The 12,499-nt window shown below is 43.7% G+C and overlaps 1 long non-coding RNA gene across 1 annotated transcript in view; it reads right to left on the minus strand.

Moving 5' to 3' along the window:
• Nucleotides 1–12,499, minus strand: part of LOC113887783 — a 146,216-nt gene that overhangs the window by 95,589 nt on the left and 38,128 nt on the right. The window contains exon 2 of the long non-coding RNA XR_003509827.1: nt 3,831–4,035. This is a non-coding gene — a long non-coding RNA (uncharacterized LOC113887783). The remainder of the gene's footprint in view (nt 1–3,830; nt 4,036–12,499) is intronic.

Consider the following 12,499-nt stretch of genomic DNA (forward strand, 5'->3'; position numbering starts at 1 on the left):
AATTAAAATCTACTTTACAAGTGGAACCAATATCTATCCTTGTTAATTTAGTACAATCGACTTGTGAAATTCACCTCATTTTAAAATTTTATTAGGAATAAAATACTACTTCAAAGGAACAAATATTTTACTATGTACCTATTAAGGTAGGGAAAAAAAGAAGGCATCAAAAAGAGAAGTTGGAGAAAAGGAGAGATAATTTTAGGTTACTTCTAAAATGGGCAGATTGTGAAATCCTGCAACACAGTGCTATGTGGGAAGGACGGAATCATTCATCCTATAAGAGCCTGAATAATATGAATAAGAGCTATTACAGTAGTGAACACAGCTGCAACCCAATAAACTCTGTAGTTTGTTATCGCTGGCAGGCAATTCATGAATTGCTTTCCAATTCCTTGATTACTGCTTAGTAACTCTGCCTCCAAAGGTGAACAAGCCTCCCATAAAGAGTTTGACAGCAGCCCACTTTGTTCACACAAATGAAGAAAGACTTTGTAAAGAACGGCATTACAAATGTTAAATTAGTTGAATTTATTTTAAGCTGAAGATATGTCTTCTTCATAGGTTTATATCCGGCAAATGTAAAACGAATCATGATTCTACATTCTACATATTCAATTTGGGCATCTCTTGCACCACGTTCTTTTCAGAGCCTGATAATTTCCATAGGTTTTTGTTGCAATGCAATATGGCTTTTTAATGAAGACAAGACGAAGAGAAGCATTATATTCTTTATGTAATAAAAAGGGATAAAACAGGGCAAAGAAAACGTTAATTATTAATTCAAGATTACCACTGCTTTTCAACATCAGTCCTGGGTTCCATCCACGAAAGCATTAAGTCTTGCGAAATGTGTTTTTTTTAAATTGGGCAGCAAAACAATCTTCAGTTCAGTTCAGTCGTTCAGTCGTCTCCGACTCTTTGCGACCCCATGAACAATCTTAGGTTTTTGAAAATAGTTTTCCCATCAGAAAGAAACTGACCGACTTTCTGCTCTGACTAATAATAAAAGTCTCTATTAAGGCTTGAGAACTGATGTGTGGTGACTCAGAAAACGATAAATGAGGAAGTGGGATAAGAGATTTTTCTTCCTTTATGTATATTCAGACCTACCCTCTAAGTGACAGTTTAACAAGGTTGGTTACTGTTATGTTTATCTGCTCTGTGCTCAGCCGCTCACTTGTACCCAACTCTTTGGAACCCCACAGACTGTAGCCCGCCAGGCTCCTCTGTCCATGGGGCTCTCCAGGCAAGAACACTGGAGTGAGTTGCCATTTCCTCCTCAGAGGGATCTTCCAGACTCAGGGATCGAACCCACAACCCCTGTGGCTCCTGAATTGGCAGGCGGATTCTTTACCACTGAGCCACCTGGAATCCTATTGTGTTTATAGATGTGCTGAACACATAGGACTGATACATGCCTCCCACGTAAGGCTGCGTTTGCACCTGCAAGCCAGACTCTTTAGAATATGACCAAAAGGTTGACAGAGAAGTGCTGGAGTGTGTCTTATCTGTCACACCCTACTCTGGAGAAATTCCTCTGGTATATGTATAGCTTTCAAAGAATCATACACATTTAAATCTCAAGGGCTTTTTGTGCATCAACCCAATTTAAAATCTGTTTCAAGGCTGCTGGCCGACAGAGGTGATTTTTCAGGCAGTTGGCTGGAATTTCCCACTTTTATCTGACGGAGAGAATAAAAAACACTTGGAATACGGGATATCCTGTTCCAGTGTGTTCTCAATGGATCCCTCAGTTACAAGGTTTTCTCTGTGGAAATTCTGGCTTTTCCAGGTTCTTTTCACTTTGGGAATTTATATAACCCACTGGATTGGAAATAGAGAAAGAAACATATGTGTTTCGGGAAGGAAGCAGTCAGGAAGTAAAGCCATTGTTTAAAAAATGGAGAGCTGGGTGTTATAAATATGAGCTTTAGCAGTATCAAGTAGAAGTGACAGATTTTCCACTTCCAGTTTTGTTGTTGTTTCCTGGCCTTATCAAATATTTCAATGCAATATTCTGTTACAATTACAAAAAAAAATATGATTCTTCTGATTTTATCTGTTTTCCCTGCCATTTAAAAACAGAAGATCCATTTTTAGTTTATGGCTGTGAAGAGGGAGACGGTGGTTCAGATCTGGCCCACTGGGCTTAGGTTATAGATTTTGACCTACAGGGTTTGTTAAAAATTTATTTTTTTGATTTATGTTTTTTTTAATATTTTGGCCGCACTGCCCAGCATGTGGCATCCTAGCTCCCTGACCAGATACTGAAGCCACACTCCCTGCATTGGCAGTGAGGTCTTCGGGTTGTTAAAAGGCCAATGCTGTGCCTCAACCCCAGGGTTCCCCGTTCCGTGGGACAAGGGGGTGTTCTGAGAAGTGCCCTTCTAACAAGCTCCGTGGTGGGTTCCACCCCCATCCGAATGGTGGAGGAAGATTAACAATCAAAACCAAGTAGCTTGTGAGCCATCTCTTGCTCAAAGGAATGGTGTTTCTGCTGCAATTCCCCGTGTGCTGGTATCACATACAAATGCTCTCCTTTAACCGAGTCAGTTGCCAACATTTGCAAATTGGGACATTTACGGAAAAAATGTGACTATGCCGAAAAATGCAGAAAACGGATGACGTGGGCCGTCATTTTCCACGTGGTGAGCCCTGATGTCAAGTCAAGATGGCCCCGTTAATCGGCCTTTAGAGTGTCTCCATGGTCTTCACCTCGTCTGTCACTCACATCCTTAACTCCTCTGGCCCCGTGACCATTTGTCCTTCCAGTTCCTAGAAGACAGAGGATGAGATGGGTGGACGGCATCACCGACTTCATGGGCCTGAGTGAGCAAGCTCCAGGAGTTGGTGATGGACAGGGAGGCCTGGCGTGCTGCCGTCCATGGGGTCGCAAAGGGTCAGACGCGATTGAGCAACTAAACTGGCTGACTAACTGCTTTACCTGCTGAGTGGATGACTCTAACTTATAGCAGAGAAACTAAATTTAAATGACACCGAATTTGTGTTGCCCACTTAGCCATACACCCACTATGTATAGTATATCACACACACACACACAAAATGTACATATATATATAACATGTGTGTATTTTATATGTATGTGCATATATATATTTTCAGTCGTGTCCAACTCTTTGCAACCCCATAGACTGTAGCCTACCAGGCTCCTCTGTCCATGGGATTTTCCAGGCAATAGTACTGGAGTGGATTGCCATTTCCTTCTCCAGGGGATCTTCCCAACTCAGGGCTCGAACCCGGGTCTCCCGCATTGTAGACAGATGCTTTACTGTCTGAGCCACCAGGGAAGTTCGTATATGTATACATATAGCTAATGCATATGCAGTGCTACGTATGAAGATATACGAAGGTGGTGCCAGGAATTTGTACCTTGACCAGGAGGGTTTATATGCCTGTCTCCATTTTTGAGGTACACAAGGGGATTACAAAGGTAAATAAATCACCTAAGATCACCCAGGCAATGAGGAAGAAAGAGAACTGAATACCAAATCTGCCTGCCCCTAAGTTGTATGGCGTCTTCTCTACATACTAAACCTCTCTGTCTTCAAGCACAGAGGGGGAAAAAAGAAAAATTTCCAACAGCAACTGCTCCATACAAATATGAGGTTGGCCTTTCACCTCTTAAGCATATTCACGCGAAAAACAGAGCAGTAGATTATTTACCAGAAATAAGTATCACATTTTATAAATTCCATATCATGACAGCCTCACGGTTTTTTAAAATGCAGCGAGCACGCGTCTAGAAAAACACCATGCTTTGCAAATCTACTGTAATATATTTTATTCCCTGACACGTAATTGCATACCAATCAATTTCTGATTCTCTGTTCTTCAACAGGCAATATTTGTTTGAAGCATCTCTGATTTGGTGCTGCAGAGAACAGGTTGTGTGTTGAATAGGAGAATCAGGACTGTGTGGAGACTCTGCCACGCTATTTTGAATTGCTCCGGGAGACAGGTTCAAAGGTGAGATGTCAGAATCATTTCAGAGATTCATTCGTTTCAGCAGAACTAGCAAAAAAAAAAAAACAAGTTACAGAAACAACTCACGAAATAGAACTATAAACCTACAGAAAAATCATGATCGGTGATGGTTTTAATCCCTATGATATTATGAAACTGTATGATATATGCTGCTGATATATGCTGCTCTGTAATACACATATAAATTACAAAGCAGTTTATGTTAGCTACACTTTATGTGTGGGGCAGGGTATGTATACATATATATAAATTCATGTATAAGAGTTACATATTTTGTTGTTGTTCAGTCCCTAACGTTTTCCCTACTCTTTTGTGACCCTATGGACTGTAGCCCACCAGGCTCCTCTGTCCATGGGATTCTCCAGGCCAGAATACTGGAGTGGGTTGCCATTTCCTCCTCCAGGGGATCTTTCTGACCCAGGGATCAAATCCACGTCCCCTGCATTGGCAGGTAGATTCTTTTTCTGCTGAGCCATCTGGGAAGCCCTATTCTCATATATATGTATAAGTAAAACGAAGAGCGTATTTTAGATGTACTTATTTATAACATATGAATTAAGCAATGGTGATGTATATATCAATGCATATGTAATGCATTATATACATATAATGTATATGTAATATACACGGGTATAATGTATATCACCATTGTTTTAATCCATATAATGTTTCAAAAGTACATCAAAAATATTCTCTTTAATAAAAACAAAAAATTATCTTTGTAATGTATATATGTAGCATATATGTACAGAGTATATATGCCATAAGCATTGCATATTTTTCATATGTATTCGGTTGGCCAAAAGGTTTGTGTTTTTCTACTAACAGTCCATGGGGTCACAAAGAGTCGGACATGACTGAGCGACTAACATGCCACGTTTCATTCCATTTCGCTGCCTTCAAGGAGACAGCATACTTAGACCCCATAGTGGGGGCTCAGTTTCTTTCTGGAATTGATAGGTCAAAAGGCACAGGGATTTTTTCCCCCCAGGAATCCTGGCATCTTGTACTGTTCACAAGACTCCGGACTGTCATGTTGGTCTGTGAAAGGACAGGCAAATGCCTTGAGGATGTTTGGAAGGAGGGGCATGTGGTTGATAGTGCTAACACTTGGAATGAAGGGAATAGCCATATTTCAGAGTCCACATGCAAAGAATATCATATGGCAGCTTTGTCTCTTTCTGACTTCCTTGACTTCAGTTCAGTCGCTCAGTCGTGTCCGACTCTTTGCGACCCCATGAATCACAGCACACCAGGCCTCCCTGTCCATCACCAACTCCCAGAGTCTACCCAAACCCATGTCCTTTGAGTTGATGATGCCATCCAGCCATTTCTTCCTCTGTCGTCACCTTCTCCTGCCCTCAATCTTTCCCAGCATCAGGGTCTTTTCCAATGAGTCAGCTCTTCACATCAGGTGGCCTAAGTATTGGAGTTTCAGCTTCAGCATCAGTCCTTCCAATGAACACCCAGGACTGGCCTCCTTTAGGATGGACTGGTTGAATGTCCTTCCAGTCCAAGGGACTCTCAAGAGTCTTCTCCAACATCACAGTTCAAAATCATGAGTTCTTCTGCACTCAGCTTTCTTCACAGTCCAACACTGACATCCATACATGACCACTGGAAAAACCATAGCCTTGACTAGATGGACCTTTGTTGGCAAAGTAATGTCTCTGTTTTTTAATATGCTGTCTAAGTTGGTCATAACTTTCCTTCTAAGGAGTAAGCGTCTTTTAATTTCATAGCTGCAATCACCATCTGCAGTGATTTTGGAGCCAAAAAAAAAATAAAGTCTGACACTGTTTCCCCATCTATTTCCCATGAAGTGATGGGACTGGATGCCATGATCTTAGTTTTCTGAATGTTGAGCTTTAAGCCAACTTTTTCACTCTCCTCTTTCACTTCCATCAAGAGGCTCTTTAGTTCTTCTTCCCTTTCTGCCATAAGGGTGGTGTCATCTGCATATCTGAGGTCCTTGACTTAGGCTGATGATTTGATTCAATATTAAAAAAAAAAAAGAAACAGGATCTACTGTATAGCACAGGGCACTCAACACTTTGTCATGACCTATATGGGAAAGCAATCTTAAAAAAGAGTGAATGTATGTATGTGTATAAACTGATTCACTTGGCCACACCCCTGAAACCAACACAGCACTATAAATCAACTGCACTCCCACCCAAAACAAAAATTTTAAGAAAGGAATGACGGGAAGACAGTGGAGACGTCACACATTTCCTTTCTCTAGCCTGCTTCAGTTAAGAACACCCTGCAAAGAGCTTCTGTGGTTTAATGCAATTTCTCTTTTATCTAATCTTGAAGGCATTTCTGGCGCGTGTATGTGTGGAAAGTATAAATTCTCTCTTTCGCTTTCAAGGCAGTAGATGTGCTTACGGTGCCCAGATAAATAACTGTAAATGGATTCTTCATCGGGAGAAAATTGTCAAAGTGATGGCCCAGAATTCTGAACAAAGATTCTGAACGCTCAAATAGGCCGTCATCAAATTCACCATGTCTAAGTGATGTATAATTAGGCTATATTTTCCCAGGACAAAAGCAATGGGTTCTGAAAAGGAAATTTTAAACTTTTGCTTTAAACACATAAACACTGAAAATGACTATGTTTTCATTTAAACCTTGGTGAGGTTTTACTGACAGACATTTTTGTGCCCTATAAGCCCAAAGACCTTCAGGGAAAATGCTATTTTTTTTTTTCTCTGCATGCTTTTAACCATTCTTGACAATTTTCACTTTGCTTGCAAATCTACCCTCAAGAATTCCACCAGCTCACTCCATCTAAGTGTTGACAGTTTGGATAAGTCTTATGAGAAAGTGAGCAAAAGTCTCAATTCAGCATACAAATCATCACCTTGCTTACTTGACCCTGAGATGCAAAGAACAAAGCCCATGGTTCAACTGAATTTGTTGCTGCTGTTCAGTCGCTCAGTTGTGTCTGACTCTTTGTGACCCCATGGACTTCAAGGTTTCCCTGTCCTTCACCATCTTCCGGAGTTTGCTCAAACTCATGTCCATTAAGTCGGTGATGCCATCCAACCATCTCATCCTCTGTTGCTGCCTTCTCCTCCTGCCCTCAATCTTTCCCAGCATCAGAGTCTTTTCCAATGAGTCAGTTCTTTGCATCAGGTGGCCAAAGGATTGGAGTTTCAGCTTCAGCATCAGTCCTTCCAATGAATATTCAGGATTGATTTCCTGCAAGACTGACTGGTTTGATATCCTTGTTGTTCAAGGAACTCTCAAGAGTCCTGAATTGATCACATTTAAATGGCTCAGATAGTAAAGAATCTTCCTGCAATGTGGGAAACCCTGGTTCAATTGCTGGGTAGGGAAGGTCCCCTGGAGAAGGGACTGGCAACCCACTCCAGTAATCTTGCATGGAGAATGATGGCAAGCAAGTTCATAGGCTTCATAAGATTCCCAAGGGCTCCCATCTGGGCTTCCCTGGTGGCTCAGCTGGTAAAGAATCTGCCTGCAATGCGGGAGACCTGGGTTTGATCACTGGGTTGGGAAGATCCCCTGGGGAAGGGAATGCCAACCCACTCTAGTATTCTTGTCTGGAGAAGCCCATGGACAGAGGAGCCTGGTGAGCTACAGTCCATGGGGTTGCAAAGAGTTGGACACGACTGAGTGACTAATACACATACGCACACCCCGAAAAAGGCTGAGTGCCTGGGGAAGTGATAACGCTTTTAAACACTTTCTGTGTCCTCTCAACACCCAGGAAATATCCTCACGGTCAGCACCACGTGCAGGCAAGGGAGGAATTCATTCCGTGGAGACAGTGTGTTCTGGGCTTCTCAAACTCTCCTGTGCCTTGAGTCCCTGGAGATGTCACTGCAAGGAGCATTTGGATTCAGCAGCTTTCGGGCAGAACCTGAGAGCATCTCCAGTGCTCTCTCTCCAGGGATGCTAGAAGCTTGTCCATGTTTGGACCATACTTTCTGTGGCAAGACTCTCCTGAATAGACTTCAACCGTGGAGTGTGGTATTCATTCATGCTCCTGCTGAGCTGCTGAGTCTTGTCTGACACTTTTCCACCTGGACAGTAGCCCACCAGGCTCCTCTGTCCATGGGATTCTTCACTGGAGTGGGTTGCCATGCCCTTCTCCAGGAGATCTTTCTGACTCTGGGATCGAAGCCGAGCCTCTCACATTGCAGTCGGATTCTTTACCAACTGAGCCACCAGGGAAACCCCTGTGGAGTGTGGCGGGATGTCTGAACAGACTGACGTTCAAACGCTAAGATGCCTGAGGGCTTTCCACTTAACCCCGCGCATCAAGTGTCAATAATATGAGTCAATGTGGTTTTGAACCATGGGAAAACGGTTTCACACCCAATGCTCTTTTCAAGCTCAAACTGTCTTTGTGAAATCAGTAAAGACGAACATTATTTCCACCTCTTCTTTTCTTTTTTTTTTTAAAACATTTATTTATGTGGCTTGTGCCAGATCTTACTTGTGGCCTGCAGAATCTTTGATCTCTGTGGTGAGGTCTTTAGTTACAGCATGGAAACTCTTAGCTGTGGCATGTGGGATCCAGTTTCCTGACCAAGGATGCAATGCAGGCCCTCTGCGCTGGCAGCATTCAAGGAACAGGAGATTATAAGGCAGTGGCCCACCAGGGAAGTCCCTACTTAGTAAAAAAAAAAATAATTCACTCAAAACCAACAAGAGGGTTTTAGCCAGAAATTTCCCTTAGCGGGGAAAAATAGTTCTTACCACAAAGAGGGATGATGACATTTGTCTCAGGACATGAGCAAGTCATGCTCACCATAAAGGAGCATCAGCACTGTGTCTCACAGAGACAGCAATAATGTGCTACGTATGTTGAGTACAAAGTTGATGTTCCACTCACGTGACCCAGGACACCACTGCTAGGTGGATGGAGAAAGAAGTGGAACATACATCTTATTGCATAAGCGTTGTCCTCTTCTCCAGAGCGCCTAGCACGCCTTTCTTCTGCATCAAATGGGGCAGAGCTATTTTCAACCTCAGGGCCGAGAAGTGGGTCAAGACAGCGGAGTTGGCAAGGCAGAAAAGGTTGGACGAGCCGCTGTGCCCTGGTGACTTGCATGATCTGCTCACAGGGAGCCGAGCAGGAGCCACAGAGTAAAAGCTGAGCTGAGAAAGTAGGTTTCCAGGAATGGGGGGTTTAAAACACAACGGGCACTCACAGCTTCTTCTTAGAGCTACACGCTATTTGTCAAGGGCATGGCTGAGCGACTCTGTGGTTCCATTGGTCCACACTTTGGTACAATATATATCATGCGTCATGCACTCCTTCTCCTTCTGAGTATCTCTGTGTTCCTCTCTCTTTGGGAGAAGGGGAAACTGTGGCCCAGGAACAAGTGAAAGATGAGAAGTTGATCTTGATGCGTTCATGTCACTGTGGGCTTCCCAGATAGCTCAGCTGGTAAAGAATCCACCTGCAGTGCAGGAGACCCCAGTCTGATTCCTGGGTCAGGGAGATCCACTGAAGAAGGGAATGGATACCCACTCCAGTATTCTTGGGCTCTCCGTGTGGCTCAGCTGGTAAAGAGTCTGCCTGCAATTTGGGAGACCTGGGTTCAATCCTTGGGTTGGGAAGATGCCCTGGAGAAGGGAAAGGCTACCCACTCCAGGATTCTGGCGGGGAGAATTCCATGGACTGTGCAGTCCATGGGGTTGCAAAGAGTCACGACTGAGCGGTTCTTGTCACCATATCCCTAAAGCCCGAGGAAGCAAACCTTTCTTAATTCTAAAAATTCAAAATAACAGGGAAAAGTGATGTACCAAAGACGCACTGCACAGGAGACAGGAAACAAGATTTACTTTTCAAGTTCTTTTACCTAATCGCTATTGGGTTAAGTTCTCAGTTCTGCAGACACTTGTGATAGAAATAAGTCTCGCTATATCCGGTGAGAGTCAGGATCCAAGCATCCCCATAGTAATTTTGCATCTGTAAGCATATACCTATTTTGTAGGAGCCAAAGCTTTTGAATTCACTGATAGATGGATACGTAAATGCACAGACAGACGATAGAGTAAAGTAGGTGAATGGACGGATAGATATATAGATATGATGGACGGACAGACAGATGGATGAGTGGATAGATGGATGGATGGATGGATGGATGGATGGATAGAGAGATATATGGATGCATGGGTAGATGGATGAACGGATGGATGGATGAATGGGCAGACAGATCAGACTATATGCACCCCCAAACATGCTGCTTTGGCATAAGGATAAATTTGAGATGAAAGAAACAGAGCATCAAGCATCAGAAGCTGGAAGAAGTCTCTGCCTGACCCCTTTCTGCCTGAGAGCAGGGCATGAACGTGAAAGTGAAGTCGCTCAGTCATGTCCGACTCTTTGCGACCCCATGGACTGTAGCTTACCAGCCTCCTCTGTCCATGGGATTTTCCAGGCAATAGTACTGGAGTGGATTGCCATTTCCTTCTCCAGGGGGTCTTCCCAACCCGGGGATTGAACCCGGGTCTCCCGCATTGTGGACAGATGCTTTACCATCTGAGCCACCAAGAGAGCAGGGCATAAATTTCCCTTTGGGAAGGTGACATAAATTCCCATCTGTAAAGGCATTCTCCTCTCCCATACCAGAAGAGGCCAACAACTCTTAGCTTGCATAACAAGCTTCCTAAAGAGCCCTTCACTAGCACTCACTAGCACTGGCTACTAAGAACCACCACTGCAAGGTCTCTGCCTACAGTTTACCAGCCCTGGGAGGGAGCCTACAGTTCACCAGCCCTGTGAGGGAGCCCAGAGTTCTCCAGCCCTGGGAGGGAGCCCACAGTTCACCAGCCCTGGGAGGGAGCCCACAGTTCACCAGCCCTGGGAGGGAGCCCACAGTTCTCCAGCCCTGTGAGGGAGCCCACAGTTCACCAGCCCTGGGAGGGAGCCCACAGTTCTCCAGCCCTGGGAGGGAGCCTACAGTTCACCAGCCCTGGGAGGGAGCCCAAGTATCTCTTTCTTTGTCCAGTCCTGCATGCCTGCCTGGGCACTCAGTCATATCCGACTCTTTGCGACCTTGTACACTGTAGCCCGCCAGGCTCCTCTGTCCGTGGGATTCTCCAGGCAAGAATACTGGAGTGGCTTGCTATATCCTTCTCCAGAGGAATCTTCCTGACCCACTGATTGAATCCACGTCTCTTGTGTCTCGGGTTTGTTTGTTTGTTTGTTTGTTTGTTTTTTACCAGCTGAGCCACTAATTCATCATCTTCCATTAAGGTCGTATATAAATCATACCCCAGACCCCCGTATAATCACGTCTTTGGGTTTTCCCTTCTTTCTGTGACACCCTCATGCACATAAAAACATTAGCATCAGTAAAGAAACCTGCCTATCTCCTGTTAATCCATCTTCTGTCAGTTTAATTCACAAGCCTCTATAAACAGATTGTAAGACAGTGGAGGGGAAACGCGTTTTCCCTCTCACATGATTGGGAAGGGGGCGGGGGGAGGGGGCACAGAAAAAGAGAAACACATTTAGGTGGATGGATGACAGAGAGGAGCAGATGCATACGGACAGATGAATGATAAACAGAAACACGCCAAGTTCTGTTTTCTACAAAGGGTTACGTTAAGGACTAAATAAGGGGATGTATCTCAACATCCGTTATGATCTACTGCATACAATTTACTATGATTTTTCATATTATATGTATTTTCAATTCTGAATAAAGATCTCCACTTACGAAAATTTTTTATTTTTAGGCAAAAATGTTTTGAGTAAGTAATGATTAAACCACTGGGAAGTAAAGGCGTTTTTCTAGTGTTTTTAATCTTCAGCTAGAAAGGGTAATGGAGGAGAAACTCTGAATTCCTGTTAACTGTTATAAATGAAGGCTGTCTTTGGGGCTTTTAACCCCAAAGTCTGCTTCCTACATATTTTGGATTCCAGGGCCTCTCATCTTTAAGAATAGTCTCTGTTCAGTCGACTGAGCATCTCCAAGAATCTGCATTTCAAGCACAAGACCAGGAACTAAGTTTATCTGAAATGATTGACATCTGAAAGAAACTCAACAAGGACACATCTCTGGACCAGCCATGAAAACTATCTGGCCCTCTCGGTATGTACCATGAATTCAGATTCCATGTAGGTGTGTTAATACACATCCTTTGTTTTTCTCTTTTGGACTTAATTCACCCTCTTTGACACCCACATCTCTGTGAGTGACCCAATTTAACTCTTTTTTTTGTGGCTCAGAAATATTCCATCATATGTATGTACATCCTAAAGGAGATCAGTCCTGACTAGTCATTGGAAGCACTGATGCTGAAACTGGAGCTCTAATCCTTTGGCCACCTGATACAAACAGCTGACTCATTGGAAAAGACCCTGATGCTGGGAAAGATTGAAGGTGGGAGGAGAAGGAGACGACAGAGGATGAGATGGTTGGATGGCATCACCGACTTGATGGACATGAGTTTGAGCAAGCTCCGGAAGTTGGTGACGGACAGGGAGGCCTGGCATGCTGCA

Source organism: Bos indicus x Bos taurus, chromosome X, assembly GCF_003369695.1.
Source record: "Bos indicus x Bos taurus breed Angus x Brahman F1 hybrid chromosome X, Bos_hybrid_MaternalHap_v2.0, whole genome shotgun sequence".
Lineage (NCBI taxonomy): Eukaryota > Metazoa > Chordata > Mammalia > Artiodactyla > Bovidae > Bos > Bos indicus x Bos taurus.